This window comes from Peromyscus eremicus, chromosome 17 (genome assembly GCF_949786415.1).
Source record: "Peromyscus eremicus chromosome 17, PerEre_H2_v1, whole genome shotgun sequence".
NCBI classification, from domain to species: Eukaryota; Metazoa; Chordata; class Mammalia; order Rodentia; family Cricetidae; genus Peromyscus; species Peromyscus eremicus.
The window spans coordinates 33,486,254-33,503,019 of NC_081433.1; the positions used below are offsets into that span (position 1 = coordinate 33,486,254).

Genomic DNA, 16,766 nt, shown 5'->3' on the forward strand with positions numbered 1-16,766 from the left:
ACTAAGCAGAATGATACTGTGTCCTTTGGTTTGAGGATGACACATTAAATGTGAAAAATATTATAAATTCTAATAATTGGGTTTTTGTACGAACATACAAATATTTAATATGCAAATCATTAGACAATTAGGTGGGCAATTACTGTATTATTTAATATGCTTGCATTGCGTGACACATATGTACATGGCGTAAGCATTTCCAGTAATATTTAGACTAATCTACACTTGCTTGAATATTTTCAGAACGCAGGATACATGCTTCACTGGAACTACAACTCAGTCACAGGAAGACGTCAGAATTAAATGACAAATATCATATTGAAGTTCAAACACATACGCTATTTACTAAACTAGGCCGTGTTAAAACAACAGGTAGGCCATGTTATAGATTGTTTTTACTTATGCAAATTTACTACTTGGGCATGATCTTTTCTTTTGTGATTAAATTTCCAAAGGGCATTTTTGACATTCACATTAGCTTAGTCTGAGTGGAAATTAATTTCCTCTTGACAAGTGTTATGAGTTTCACAATATCCCCTGTGCACTTGTTTGTTGAAAAGGTTATTTGTATTACAAATGTTCATGATGAAAAACCTGAGCTTTATTATGTCTACATATCTTTATACACATAACACTATTTTTAAGTTAATGTGATCAGTATTGTATAGTAAGCTTGGAAACTAGCCTAGAGCTTCATAATTATACAATGGCTTCCCATCTTATTCAAATATTACTTTGGCTATTTTTTTATTTTGTAAGTTGGATAATTGTTTGATAAAATTTTATCTGAATAGTCATACCAAAGCCAGGAAGTAATTAGCACAAAATTCGGGTAAATCTAGTAGTTATTCCTAATTTCACTGTTGGGATGAGTGTGTTAGAACTGAAGACAAAGGGTGTGTGGGCAGAGGTCCATTTGACCTGAGCTTCGCATAATGCTGAGCTGTAGGATTCCATCCGAACACAGTGACAGCACTTCTACATAGTAACTTTCTCCTTTCTGAGTTGTAGACTAGACTAAGCATCCGGCCTGGCCTGTGGTAGCTGGAAAGCCCCCTAAGCATATGTCATAAATCCCTTAGATGCTGGCAGTGCAATTCACATGGTCCACAGAGCACTGAATATTGATTTTATATCACAATAAGTTGTTTGCCGTAATTCCCTCAAATAATATCCTAGAAATTATTTGTGAGCGAAGCACAGATCCAGAGAGTAATTTACCTAGTTTTCTAGTTTGCTGAAAACCTAAGTAAACTACAAATTAAAAATCAATAAGTAACAAAAATCCCCAAGAATGGATTATCCCCTCATTTAGACTTGAACTTTTTTCTTAACAATTATGGTGGAGATGAAGAGATAGCTCAGTGGTAAAAGCTCTTGCTAAGCAGCATGTATATTTGAGTTCAGATGCTGATAACCAGGTAACAAGCTAAGCACGATCATCCTCATGCCTATAGCCATACCTCTGAGAGATATCAAAGACAGGAAGATCAGTAGTATTGTTGGCTGCCAGCATAGCCAGAAACAAAACAAACAACAAACAACAACAAAACAAAGTTTCAAAGTCAATGAAAGATTCTATCCACAAAGAGTAATGTAGAGAGTGACAGAGCACACCTGAAGTCCATACACAAATATGCCCACATACACGCATGCCTATACACATACACAAAAAATTTGATATTCAAAGTATTTTATTTCTTAGATAGTTCTGATTTTAGAAGGATAAAAAGATTTCCACCACATAAAATAAGCATGCAAACATATATACATATGTGTGTACACATATAAGACATAAATACATGTGTCTTCACCTTGGAGTTTTCTGCAGGATGGTATTTTATAGGTACTTACCTTCAAAAGGACATGGAAATGAGTGAGTGTACATATAAGTATGCTTTCATCTTTCCATAGATTAAATCCTTCTCTTCAATAAACAAATTACACCCATGCTTTGCCTGTCCACATAATGATATTTCTATTTGAAAGCTAAAGGAACTAACAGAATGTCCCAGTTCTGAGTAATGCCTGGTTTTATACCAAGTGCTATACAAACAAGTACAAATGTGTTCAGCTGTTTTCTTTCAGTGAGTACTTATTAGGGTACCTCTGCAATTTCATGCTGATGAGTCCTGTTTCCACGGTCCATTCAGAGAGAAGATGAAGATCCAGTTTGGGAACATGGTACATTGGAAATATCATTGTAAGACTGAGTTGGCAAGATAACAGATCTGAAGATAAGCTCCTAAGGACTTAACCAATTATAATGATTACAATTCTTACATTTTGTTACTTGGCTTTGGTGACATTTTTATAGTAGTCAAGCCATTTATTTTGAATGTGTTTAGTATAACATGAAACACTAGCTAGGCACTGTTAATTCTACATTGCCTCATTTTATTTCTTTGGGGTGGCTGCATAATGTTTATTACAGATGGTCCCTGATGGCCTTATTTTTTTCTTCATTTCATTATAATGACTAGTATGATAAACTTAAGATTCCTCATTGGAAGAACTTAAAATTTTAGTCTTATAGCATTAAAAGCAACTAGTAGAAAATTAAAAAACTCTTTAATAAATGTATATGCACACTCATGTACATACATAATACATATTTATATAATCAGTCATCTCTTGGTATCTGCAGATAGGTCCCGGGAACCCCATGGATAATGAAATCTATGGACGTGCCTAGTCATCATATAAAATAGCATAATGTTGCCTTGTAATCTATAAACATCCTCTAATCTATTCTAAATTGTTTATAAAATACATACAGTACTTATCATGGCATACACAATATGCATATAGTTGGTATACAATACTGTTTATGGGGAAATGACAAGAGAAAATGGTGTCACATATTCAGTGCAGTTACAATTTTAAAAAATATTTTGACCCTTGTTTGGTAAAATCCATAGATGCAGAACCACAAATAAAAACTCATAGATGCAAAGGGATGACTATGTAACCATAATGTCATTAAAATTTTCCATCTTCTAGCCTGGAAACTGTCATGAAAACAAAGTACAAAATAGATGCTACTAATTTTGGTAGAGATCTCTCAGGAGACACAGAGCCAATGTCAACATGTCTTTGTATGAGGAACTACAAAAATCACATAAGCTGTCTGTAGCCATAATATCCTATTTTCTATTTGTGTATTGAAACAACAGTTAACACAATTCTATTTTTTCACACATGAAACATTAGAAGAAAAACATGTCTTTTTCTTAGAGACTATGGACCTTGCTGGTAATGAGATGTTTGTTTTAGTCCCATCTTCATTGAAGTAATAAAATGTATCTTCTCAGAAGCAGATTATTCCCCAAAAGTGATGTATGGGGACAATCTGTTCTGCAGCACATAGAGTCACACTTCCACTCTTTGTAGCTCCCAGGTTATCCTGTGCATAGTCTCACTTATGAAGAGATGGCAATGTAAAGCATCTTGAAGATGTTATCCCAACTGGGTCTTATGTCCCATTTAAGCAACAGTTAGTGCTCTTTACATTCTCAGGAGCTATGACAGAAGTCTATTGCACTTTCCAAGAAGGAGCTTCTAATACACCCCAGAAAATAATCTTGACTATTTCTCTATTGTTGACAATTTCATCTATATTTCCATCACAGCCTCATTTCATTCACTGATCATCTGACATTTCAGACCCACTGAAATTAACTCTGAAAAACAGAAAGATGAATGGCACGCATTCCTTTGGTCTAAGGTAGTCATAGACTGTAGAACAACCAGATCAAAACACATAATCCAGATATAATATTGATAGATATCATGAAGGCACATGTAATAATAAGATATGTTGTAAACAAAGAGGCAGACAGCAAAACAGGCTTGGAAGTGTTAAATATTTCTTAGTGACACAACCAAAGGATGAAAAGACACCATGTTTGGCAGAAGGAGATAGTCACTCTAGTAGAGAGAACATTGAAACAACGAACAAGTATAACCATGAACACAAAGTGCTGAAACAGCATGAAGCATAAGAAATCATAGATGTGATTGTTGTATCCAACCAGCCCTACTTAGAATGACAATGTAATACAGCGCTGCTTGATCTGTCATTAGTCGTTAAATTTTCTCGATGTAATGATTTCTTTTTCTGCCTGTCCATGATACTGAAAGGAACCTCAGCGTTTCTCTGATCACTTCCTCAAGTTAGTGTCTGGTTGCATGAGATAACACAACTTTCCAACTCGATTTAAACTAAAAAATTCATGTGTTTTGGCCCCCTCTATCTTGAAGTACAAGAAAGAGACGGGCAATGTTTTTATCACATAGAGAATCTAAGAAAGGCTAGAAGTGACTTTTTTTGAAGAAAATACAGAGACATTAAAATATTTAATCAGAAAACTGGTATCATTAGGTTTGAGTTCATAAAGATGATTTATTTAGGAAATAGATTTGAAGAAAAAGAATTACATTAGAAAACAAAGAAATGTGATCCTTTCTAAATCCAATAAGGACCACCATTAATATTGCTGTAATGGTAAAGAAAATAGTGTCTAAAAATGGTGGAACTTAAGCATACTTGGTGCAGGGTAAGATATGGCTAAAGGAGAATGAACAGGAGATAAAAGGCAAATCTCATAAAGCAAAAACATCCTGGCACAGCCCCTGTCATTCTAGCAATCAGAAAGTCATAGGAAAGTGGATTGCTGCAAGAATAAAACCAATCTAGGACAGCATAACAAGCTTCAGTACAGGCAGAGCTAGATAGTAAAATCTATCTCAGAGAGAGAGACTGAAGATGATAGAGCTTAGTGGTACAGTACTAGAGTGTTGACTTGGCATGTGTGAGGCCTCCTATTCAATCCACAGCATCATAAATAAAAAATTAATTAAATAATTGACACATAAAATCTCAGGTTCCAATATAAATTATTGAGGAAACTTGTTTCCACCTGCTTCTGCGGAGGTCCAGCAGGGTCAGAAGTTAGAAGCAGCTGCTAAGCTGAATATTTAAATATTTAAATAGCCAGACATAGTAGCTGAAGCCTGTAATCTTCGAGCTCTGAAAGTAGAATGAGGAGATGTAGGGATTCCAGTTCATCCTCAGCTTCATAGCAAGTGCAAGGCCAGCCTTGTTGCTGGAGTTATCTCCAGTCCTGCCCAGGCCCACAGCCACTCAGATCCAAATAAACATATAGACACTTATATTATTTAAACTGTTTGACCTAATGGCTCAGGCTTTTTGTTATCTATTCTTATATCTTAAATTAACCCATTTCTATCAATCTATAAGTTGCCAAGTGGCTTGTGGCTTACTGGTACTTTCACATCATGCTTCCTCTGTGTCTGGCTGGCGACTCCTCATTCATCCTTCCTGTTCCTAGAATTCTCTTCTCAGTTTGTCCCACCTATACTTCCTGTCTGGCTACTGGCCAATCAACATTTTATTTATCAACCAATCAAAACAACACATTCACAACATACAAAACGTCCACAACACAGATTTAATAAGTAATTAAATCTGTTGACTTCAAGATACATGTAAAACAAAAGCAAAGACAACCACTGGATGTTTGTATCCATTAGACTAAATCCAGGGTGAAAGTAGATGATAAGAAAAGACTGAATATTCTAACAAGAAAACCGAAGCAGCAGAGAAGCATAGAGGCTGTGTTAACAGTAAGCCCATAGTCTTATTAATACCTTAGAAGTTTATTGACTTTATCTCTTCAATTCTATCAGCAAGATTATTTTAATTCTACTACATCATATATGTTCTATAAAACACATTCTTGTAAACACACTCATTCGTCCCTAAACTTAAAAAAGTACATAATGCAAATAAGGGAAGCAAAATAAGCAAACAAATGTGCTTTTTGAAAGGGTTTCCATGGGTGCACATAAATATGGATTACTCTCCTGTTAGACTGGGGTTATAAGAATGGCAATGTGTGGTGCTCTGTTCCTTTCATCCGATGCTCTGCACCATATGTGGATGTCAGCAGTGAGGAAGCTGGCTGTCTTCTGATTTTAGATTACAAGTATTTTTTCAGCACATTTTCATTCTATGATTACATATAAAGAGCTGGAATTTCCTCCCTCTCCTGAACTCGGGCTCATCAGAAATGTGAGCTTATAACTTTAAGCTTTATCTGTGATAGAGTTTGGTTAGAAGTGCCTTGAAATCCTCAACACAAAATGCGTATTCTGGTTTTATTTGTAGGTTTTAAGTAGTCTTTAGAGCTATCTCTGTACAAGGAAATTGAAAGCCCCTTTATCTGAGCAGTTAAATGAATTACACATTGTTGGATATCAGAAAAGACATTTAAAATTTACAAATAAAAGCCTTTCTGGAAAAAGTCAATTAAGTTTCAGAACAAATAAGTGTTGCAAACTTTATTGCTGTTAATGAGGATACTATCAGTTTAGAACTAGAATTTTATTCTGATGGTGATTTAGAATACATTTATATCAATTGGCAGAATTAATCCTGAATAGGCAATAAAATATTTAATGAATTGCAGCATGAACCCTTTTTGTTTTGTTCAAAGTAGTTAAAGAATAAAATAAACATGTAATATATGCGTATAGAAATACTGAGGTTTACTTCTGCCTAGATCATGAGATGAACTATCTAAGGAGATTGGTTAGTGAACATCAACAAATAAGAGGATGAATCTATCTTGCAAGCCAGTTAGTAATTTGTCCAAGACTTAACCACAACCAGCACCATAGCTTGCTAAACACAGGTGCTATTGAGTGCAGTGCTCAATGTATTTTTATCTCAGTAGAGAAAAAGTGAATGCATAAGCAATGAAAAGCAGCTTCTGAGGGCTAAAATCTCTCTCTCTATCTCTTTTTCAATAGAAAAGTAATTATCAATTTAGTCCAAAATTAGCAAACCAGAAAATGTTTACAAGATAATGACACTGTCTCATTTTACTAGTTTGGATATCTTCAGAAAAAGGGACAAGATTTAGAACCCAAGTATACAACCCTGTTAAAATGCTTCACCCTTAGATTTTTTTTCCAGATTTCAAAGACATTTAACCAAGTGTTGGTATGCCTAAATTTTCACGGTAGGAAACAAAACAATGATCTCTATATTAAAAAAAAAACTCTATTAGGCTTCTCTATATAACTCTTAGAATCTAATAACATGTAAAAGAGCAAACACTCAATTATGCTACCTGCTAAGTGACTCTAGAGGCAAGAGTATTTTGCTCTCTATACAAGCAATCAAACTAATCAAATGAAGCTACATTAAGGGCCTGAAAGTCAGACAGAAATTGGAGGAAATTATCACATACTGCTAGTGAGAAATATAGGCTGCTGAAATGTCTAAGTTTTGATTCATCTTCCCTTCTATGAATAAACATTCATTTTCCACATTTGCTTGCTATTTTGTCGTTTTCAGAACCACAGTCATTCCACTTTGCTTTCTCTTGCTGTGATAAAACACTCTGACCATAATGTGACTTAGAAGAGAAAAAGGATTTATTTTTATCTTCTGGGTCATAGTCCATCATTGAGGGAAGTCAGGGAAGGAACTAAAGTAGGAACTTAAAACAGATACCATGGAGCAATGTTGCTCACTCTCAGACTTATGCTTAGCTTGCTTTCTTACATCGCCCATGACCACCTGACTAAGCAGAGACGCTCCCACAGCAAGCAGAGCCCTTCCACATCAACTACCAAGACAATCCCTTACAGACATACCACAGACAACCTGATCTCTTTTCAGGTTAGTCTAGGCCATGTCAAATTGACAATTAATGCTAACTAGGAAAACACTGAAAATCAACAATTTGGTTGCACAGTCCGAGTACTACATATGGTAAAGAGTTCAAAGTCATTTATTAGTAAGTTGTTAAGAAGTGATTTATACCATGTTACCATGTTAAAGTGTATAGAGCAAAGTGGTCTTCATGCATGTCTTGTCATTCTACATTCTGATGTCAGTATCTTCCAAGACTACTGTGGACAGCCGCTATTTACTTCTTTAAATTCTAGCCTGAACACCTCTTCATACTAAATAAGAGAAATAAGTGTTCACAGATCTCTCCTAGAAGCCTCTGTGAATATTATGCTGGTTATTGTAATCATTTGTTCAACAAAATTTTAATGAAAAGTCAGTATATTTATTGAATATAATTTGTAAAAAAATATTGCTTGAATGTGCAATGTCCTGAAAATGTTCATGTGATAAGGACTTAGTCTCCAGCTAGGCATTACTTAGAGATGGCAGAAACTTTAAGAGGTGTGGCCTATTGGACAGTTATTCTATCATTGGTGTAATCTCTCAAAAGAAGTCTTAGGCAGCTTATCTTTTTCACTCTCTGAGAAGGCATGGTCTCTTAACCTCATTGGTCATCATGCTACCAGTACAGCGAAATGGTACCCACCAATCATGGATGAAGCCTCTAAAACTTTGAGTTCTTGTTGTTCTGTATAAGTTGATTTTCTCATGTTTTTCTTTCAATGACAATTGACTACAGAAGCACTAAGAAGTCTTCCTTAATTTGAATGCTAGAGGCATCACACACAGAGCAAGACACAACAAATCAGCACTCTCATAAACTTTGTGATCTTTCATAAGACATATGTCTACCTCATACTTTCTTAATAGTCAAACTAATACTGATTTTCATTTACTCAGATTATAAATATTTCTCAAAGACGTTTTAAAAAGTTTTTTTGCTAATTAAACTGCAATGACAAAAGTCACCATCATCTAAGTGGTGTACAATAAATATTTATCAAGTAATTAAATTAATGCTTTTATTAAAATAATTCTCTCATTTTTGATTTGTGTATGTGTCAAAATTTATTTCTGATTAGAGAGCTGTTGGTTATGGTCAAGGTATGTGTGTCGCTACTATACCGTTAGGGTTATCATGGCATGACGATCATTGTTGTGGTTCATAGTAATCATAGCTGGGTAGGACTGTTGGTTGCTTCCTTCCTTTGGAATTTGCATGGTGCCTTTTGTTACCATGAAAGCCAGTCTTCAAAGAGAAAGCATTCAAGTCAGTTCCAGATCAGGTGCCTCTGGACCAACCCTGTGTTAAAGGCATGGTGTCTTCAGCCATAAAGACTTACCTCTGGGGAGTAACCAAGGACAGTAGCAGTTTCACCCCACACACAGAACTTCAGGCAACTAAAAACTGATGAAAGTGAGAGAAATAGTCTTCACCAGGGAAGAGCACACAAATTGATTATTCAAAGCCAAATGATCAGCTCTGAAAACATACATAGGAGTAACATTATTTAGAATGATAAGGCTATACTTAGAAATTATACATTACATATAACTACATATAATAAAACATATAGTTATTATATATATATATAAACTATATATACACACACATACATATATATAGTAATAACTACAAGTTTTAAAGAGGCCATGAATTTGAAAGACAGAAAAAATTATTGTATGAAAGAATTTTGAGGAGGGAAAGGGAAGAAAAAAGATGTAATTATATTGTAATCTCAAAAAGAAAAGAAAAACTAAAGAAATAATTACCCCCGGCTGGATATTACTAAAACCAAGTTATAACATCATTTGTGTTTATAGTATGTCATTAAGTGGCATGAATGTAACTTTGATTACTTTTGTATCAATGTTTCTTGTATGAAATGTTTATGTTTAATGGTGGCCTAAATTCTCTTGTAAGAGCAGATACCATTGATAGTATATGGCTAGAAATTGTCACATACTCAATTAATTATACAACTACAGTAAAAATAAGACAGGAAAAGTGTCTGCAGAAAACACTCATGAAGCCTGGCAGTGGTGGTGCATGCCTTTATTCCCAGTACTCGGGAGGCAGAGGCAGACAGATCTCTGTGAGTTCAAGCCAGCCTGGGCTACAGAGTGAGTTCCAGGACAGGCTCCAAAGCTACACAGAAAAACCCTGTCTCAAAAAAAAAAAAAAAAAAAAACCACTCATGAAATGGAAAGTTTCTACCAAAATGAATATTTTAAAATATAATGGAAAATAAGATTATAATAAAATGTTGCCTGCCTTTTATATTAACAATTTTTTAAATGTGGGGTACATATAGAGAATAAAACTTACCAACCAATGAGTGTATGTTAATATTCTGACCCGCTCCTTGAAATCCCACCCCTTGGTGCCGCCCTGTGTCCTGATGTAAAAAGCCTCATTCTAAGAAAAAACTCCTCCTCTGTCTCTCTCTCTGTCTCTCTCTGTCTCTCTCTCTGTCTGTTTCTCTGTCTCTCTCTGTCTCTCTCTGTCTCTGTCTCTCTCTCTCCCCCCCCCATTTCCACAAGGTGTGCACACCTTTGCTTTCTCTCCCTTCTCTTTCTTCCTTGTCTCACTCTTTCCTATCTTTCTCTTCATCTCTCTATGATAATAAACTCCCCATGTGGATGCAAGGCCTGGTTGTGAATGACTTTCCACGCGCCACCGGCCCTGCTGCATCCGCCCAGCATGTTTTCCCTCATGTGTGGAATACCCTGGCCTGGCCAGCTGGGGGTTCCCCACTCGTACAAATTCATAACAATGTGTCTTAGCTAGATACCACGTAAAAAAGGTTAACTAAGAGTGTTAGTAAACAATAGAGATATCAGAAGACAATAGACCTTTTGGTTTTACGTTTTGTTTTTTCTCCTAGTCTATGTCTTGAGGCAGAGTTTTATTATGCTTGCTGTGTAATGCAGCTTGGCTGCAGACTCCCATGCAGCCCAGGTTGGTCTTAGCTTCCTGGTGTGAGGAGGGGAGCTGGGTCCCATCACACTCAATTCTATGTTCTTTGAGTTTAAAGCACTTGCAAAATATTGTCTGCGGTTAATTCCTCAGAAGTGTTTATATTGTGAAAGAGAAACACTCACTTCTAGAAATCACTGATTTGTTTCCTCTTGATCCCAATATATCTATCCAGATATATCTCCCAGGCTTTCCCCTTTTCCTTCAAGATCTCTTAAGTTCTAGTATTATGATACTACTCCTAAATTTTTTATTTATTTACTTAGCTTCGGCCTTGGCAGGGAATTTATTATTCTATTCCTGTCACTTTGGTCTAGATCACAAGTAACTGAGTCTGCAACTATAATTTGTGTCAGGAAGCAATGTGGTGTAGTTTATCCTACTGTCCTGGCATTGAGCACAATATCAAGCACAGAGGTATACTTTTTCCGTGAGTGAATTAAAGCCAAGAAGACAGGGGCTGCAGCCCTCATCTGGTGATCATTTAGTTGTGCAGTCAGGCTAAGCTCACCAACAAGGTTGCCCATGTGACCAGTCAGCAGAGCTGGAGTTCAGCACTAACCATTGGAAATACTGCCTATATACTCATTTTACTGGAGTTCAGCACTAAGCATTGGAAATACTGCCTATGTACCCCTTAAGTTTCATGTACAAAACCATATTTTATCTTTCTCAGTTGTATCAGACTAATTTTTGAATCATCTTTTTTATCACTGTTCCTCTTTCTCCTAAATTTCAGATAAGAAAGACAATTTGCTCCACTCCTTATGTATTTTCCAAGGAGAGTAATCCTTGAGGGCTCTTTTAAGATTACATTAAATGTAATTATCTGGTCTCAAGTGAGTAAGACCCTAATTACTTTTGAAAGAATATGCCTGAATGATCTGCATTGGACCTACATTCAATTTGTTTTACACACACAGCAAGCGAGGAAAATATTCAGTGGCAGAAATACAATATATGCACTAATTTGGTATTCACTGACTACTCTGAGCAAGGCTAATCCCAGCCTCCTAGAGAAGACACTAATCTTCTTTTGTCAAGTGCACAATAGGTCAATAACTATATTTACATTTCTCATATGGCCCCTGCTAGGCACTCTAAGAACAAAATCACCAGTAAATATCAACACTTACCGTGCCTAATGTGCTTTAAAAATGAAACATAACATTCACTTTACATATTTCTCAAGCCAAGCACATTTAAATTGTTTCCTTTATTTACACTAATTAAAAACCAAGCATAGAAACTCAGGATCTCACTTGACTATGTCACAAATCACAGGTGCTAAGCCTTGAATCAACCTGTGACTATTCTAAGGGCTGAGGTTTATAACAAACTCTCATTTCTATGTAAGGCTGTAATCAGCAACCAAGTCTGCTATATGATACACATAAAGTGATTAGCATTTCTTGTCATCTTCCATAGGAATAATAGTCATTGTATAAAACATTAAAAATCAATAATTATTTTACTTCTCTATTTTTTTTTTGCTACTGCTGTTCATTCCTTTACATTTATCTTTCCTGATTGGCTAATGGCTCTTAAAGCTGCTTATTTGACGATTGGCTGCCAAAGTGATAGCAAATGGGTAGATTTTAAACTTAATTTACTTATTTTACGTTCTCTTGCTCAACTGAGTGAAGTTCTGAGTTTATATTCTGACACAGAAATCTACAAATTTCTTAGAAAACTGTATGCATCTTCTTCCACAGTGGCTCTTCCCTGTTAACCCACAGCCACTGTGTTCAATCTTTGGAGAACTCTCTTCTCATTTCATTATTACACTTACTCATTCCAAACTTTTTGGTAATGGATTTATATTTATAGAATTTTAGTCTAGAAATTGCTGAGATGATGAATACAAAGGAAAAACAATCAAGGAAAGGCAATGATACCTGAGGTGGAAGAGAAAGAAGTAGGTTTAAAGTGATGGTAATGAAATTTTTTCAAAATTTTTTAGTCGCTGTTAGATTTTGGAAAATGAAAGAGCCATCAGATAATAGAAGCAAGGAGGAAAAAATATAAGCCATTCTTTATTACGATTGTAATGGTGTCACACACTTTTTATCTCAGGGCTCAAGAGGCAGAGGCGAGCAGATCTCTGTGAGTATGAGGACACTCTGCTCTACATAATGAATTCCAGGACAACCAGAGCTACTCAGTTAGACCCTGTCTCAAAAAATGAAACAAAAATAATTACAAAATACTATGTAAAAATAAAGTTTTACAAGGACAGAATAGACATATTACAAATGTTCTAGCTTGACATAAAAAGAAAAAAAATTGTGTGTGTGTGTGTGTGTGTGTGTGTGTGTGTGTGTGTGTGTGTGTGTAGTCAATGCTTTTTACTCCAATGTTTCCTTCTAATGCACTTTCAGCTACAATGTACCTGTTTTGAAATGGAGGTTTAGGGATGTATGCCAAACAAGGTAGCTAGCTCAAATTATTTAATGGGCAGATTTTAAACAACTTTTTATTTTTAAAACACAGGTTTAATAATGGCAATTAAACTGAAATAATAGAAGAGCTAAATTTGGAATAGTTCTTTTTAAATCTTACAGTTCTATCCTTGACAGTGTTTTTAAGTATTGTAAAACAAAAGTATTTATTCAAAGAATTTAATGAAAGTAAGTTGGAACACAATGATCAAGACACTGGCTTTGCCAACTCAGATTGGCTAGATTTTTAAATAGACTATTTTACTCGTTTTTTAAATTTTATTTTGGGTTTCTCTGTGCAACAGCTTTGGCTGTCCTGGAACTCATTTTGTAGACAAGGCTAGCCTTGAAATTACTGAGATCCACCTGCCTTTGCCCCCTGAGTGCTGGGATCAAAGGTGTGCCCCCCCACTGCCACCACACCTTCACTCTTCAAAGTGTGTTCTCCTCAATATCAATATCACTGTGACTTTATTTCCCCATTTGTGAAATATTGGTAACAACATCATCTCCTTCATATGTCATAGAGATTAAATGAGACCTATGGAATTCTAAGAGAAGTAACAGATATTATCAAGCCTTCAATGGTAGCTAGTTTTGTCTTAATTTTGGTACTTGAAGTAGTTTGGAAAGATGTCACAAGAGAATGCCTTGTAGAAATACTGGCTTAAATGAAAAGACTCATTTGGAAAACCACTGCCGATTTGGTCAGTGCTTTAGTTTTTCTAGTAAATATTTATTTCATATTTACTGAGTGCTCATATGTTCTGACATGCCTGCTACATGGTACTGCTAATGGTTTAGTCTTGGCTATACTTCAAATTTCCGTGCTTAAAATGGTTCTTAGCCTAAACCACTATTGGATGTGGTTGAAGCCTTTGCAAGTGAAACCTAATGGAAGGAAGTTGGGTCACTGGGGTTCATACAGGAAGGTGATGTTTAGGTCATTCCTTTTTCCCATTTTGCCTCTCAGTGACATGAAGAGGGCTCCACTATGCACTGATCACTCTGATGTACTCAGTGCCTTACCAAAAGGCCCCAAAGCGAAAGGCCACTCAGTTATAGTGCTGAACTCTGAAATTGTAAGTCAAAATAGACCATTCCTCCATTTAAGTTTATTAGCTCAGGTATTTCATTCCTATGATGAAAAGTTTACTAACAGACAGCACATTGAAGCTACACAGTGCTTTTCCCACATGACTGCTTGGCAGAAAGAGGGAGAGAGAGAGAGAGAGAGAGAGAGAGAGAGAGAGAGAGAGAGAGAGAGAGAGAGAGAGAGATATCTTACATGGCCAGGGGACTTTAGATAGAATTTAAATGCTGTGTTTTTACAAAAGCCACGTGATCAAGAAGTAGACCCCTTCTGTTCTTCACCATCTTGAATGAATCTGAGATGGAATAACTTTAAGTTGGTACTCTACTGTGCCAGCCATTGCCCAAGCCCAGTTTCCTTGCATTGAAAATATTTAGTCCTGCAGTGGAATTTGTCATGGATCTGGAGATATTAATACTTCCTCTGAAACCTGCTCACTCCCTTCCTTTCCCTACGTCAGCTGAAAAGATCTGCAGAACAATTCTCACTGATAAACAATGCAGGTTTGGAAATAGCGTCCACCAGGCAGCTCAGAGTAAGTTTAAACTTGCAACACTTCTGCGTCCGTTTTCCAAGTGCTGGCTTTACAGGTGTGTGCTGTCAGCTGAGAACAGAGGCGGTTTTTCATTTATTTCTCAGTGCTTTCCTTTTTGTGCAATATTTTATTCATTATCTTGTTGTTCTTGAATGTATTCCCTCTATATGCAACAATAAAAATATAAACATTATACAAATTTCCCACATCAACATTTATTCATCTCTGATATTCAGAATCTGCTTCCTTTAAAATAATTAACTATATAAAAAGAGAGATGAAGATCTTTCTTTTAGTTTTCCTTATGTTGCTCAAAAATGTACTAATGTTCTTTTGCTTTCCACATTATTACAGAGACATGGAGTGAAATTGAATTCTCTGTTAAATACATCCTTTAACTAAATTGTAAAGCTACTCTTCAGTAGAATTGTACATTTTAAGTAGCTGAATACAATTAGAACAGGAAGACTATTTAGATGTCAAAATTTGTGCTTTAAAAACTTTGCAGAATGGTGTTTCATTGTTGTAATCTCATCATTTAGTATGCTGAGAGAATGATTACAGGGTTTTCAAGGCTAGCCTTGGCTATAGAGCAAGACCTTGTCTCAGAAAAGACAATTCTATATTCCCTTCCTCTCTTTTGTTTTCTGTAAATTATTTGGTCATTACTTCAGCTGCACAGATACTGATGTTGGAGTGATACAGAGAAGGCTAGCATGGCCCTGCACAAGGATGACACACAAAGATGTGAAATGTTTTATACAATTTTCTCTACTCTTCTCCTACTCCTTCTCCTTCTTACTCCACAAATAAGAAGATTTGAAGTGCTTTGTGGCAAGAAGACCCCAGTGGATAATAAAAAGCATTTAAAGTCCATTATGCTATACAATGGCGTGACACAAGAGCACACCAGTGAGCTGAGGGAGGCAAAAGTGAGGCAAAGGAAAGGAAAGGAAAAGAGAGTCTCTCTTCACCAGGTTGACTTTGGTCCATGGAAAGTCACAAAATCATGTCCTGGGCAGGTGCAGGCGACAATTGAAGCAACAAAATATCTTCACCAGACAGCAAGGGAAGGTGGACTGTGGAGTATGAGAACTTGGCAATCTATATTGTAGCCTAGAATGATGCATCCAGGAACAAATGTGAGATGAAATACCCAAGAAAATCCCTAATTATTACTGAAGCTATTGAGACTTCTTTCAAGTAAATCATACACATGCATTTATATATGCAAATTTATTTGTCTACATGAATATACATAGCAGGATATTGATTTGAAATATTCAAAGTTCTCATCTCCCTAAAAAAGGACTATTTATGCTCTTTCATGGGCTTAAGATATTCACATTATATGTTCTTGGATTTAAAATAAATAGTTTATAACATCTTCCAAGAATTGTGCACTGAAAAGATGTTTTCAAGTCTACTATAGTCTTCTCAATTATGCCTAGTGTTTTTCTCTCTGATTTAACTACATAATATAAGACTTTTAAAGGTCAATACTCTTTTTAAAGTGGAAATTTTTCAGAAAATAATAAAATCATGAGCCAAGAGAATACCTCTTCAGATAGATACTAATGTTGAACATGTTTCAAAACACTCATAATAACTTTATATTAAAACTACATACCATCCATATCTTATTTTAAAGGCATATGTATATATGCATACAAATGCGCATATATATATGACATTATACTTACTTACACACGTAAATGTCCTCTTATTATTCACTCACATACAATTTCATGTCACCAAGAAATCAGATAAGTATTTTCTAAACATGTCTGTACAGCTTCAGCAAATATAAAAGATCAAAAATCTTCTTACAAAACCTGCTTACTGATATGACATATGAAATAATCATGAGAAACTATTTCAACAAGTAAATTTCTTCCAAATTTTGGTCAAAAAATATCACTGGCATAACCTTTGTTTTACTTTTAGTGACATTTGTAATTAAGTGTCTTAGATGCAAGTCATGCTCA

General features: G+C 35.6%; 1 non-coding gene across 1 annotated transcript; it reads left to right on the forward strand.

Annotated features, from left to right (window-relative positions):
• Positions 1–15,439: 15,439 nt before the first annotated feature.
• LOC131894781 (U6 spliceosomal RNA) lies at positions 15,440–15,545 on the forward strand. Its single transcript, XR_009375014.1, has one exon. It is a non-coding gene; the product is annotated as a U6 spliceosomal RNA (small nuclear RNA).
• The last annotated feature ends 1,221 nt before the right edge of the window (positions 15,546–16,766 follow it).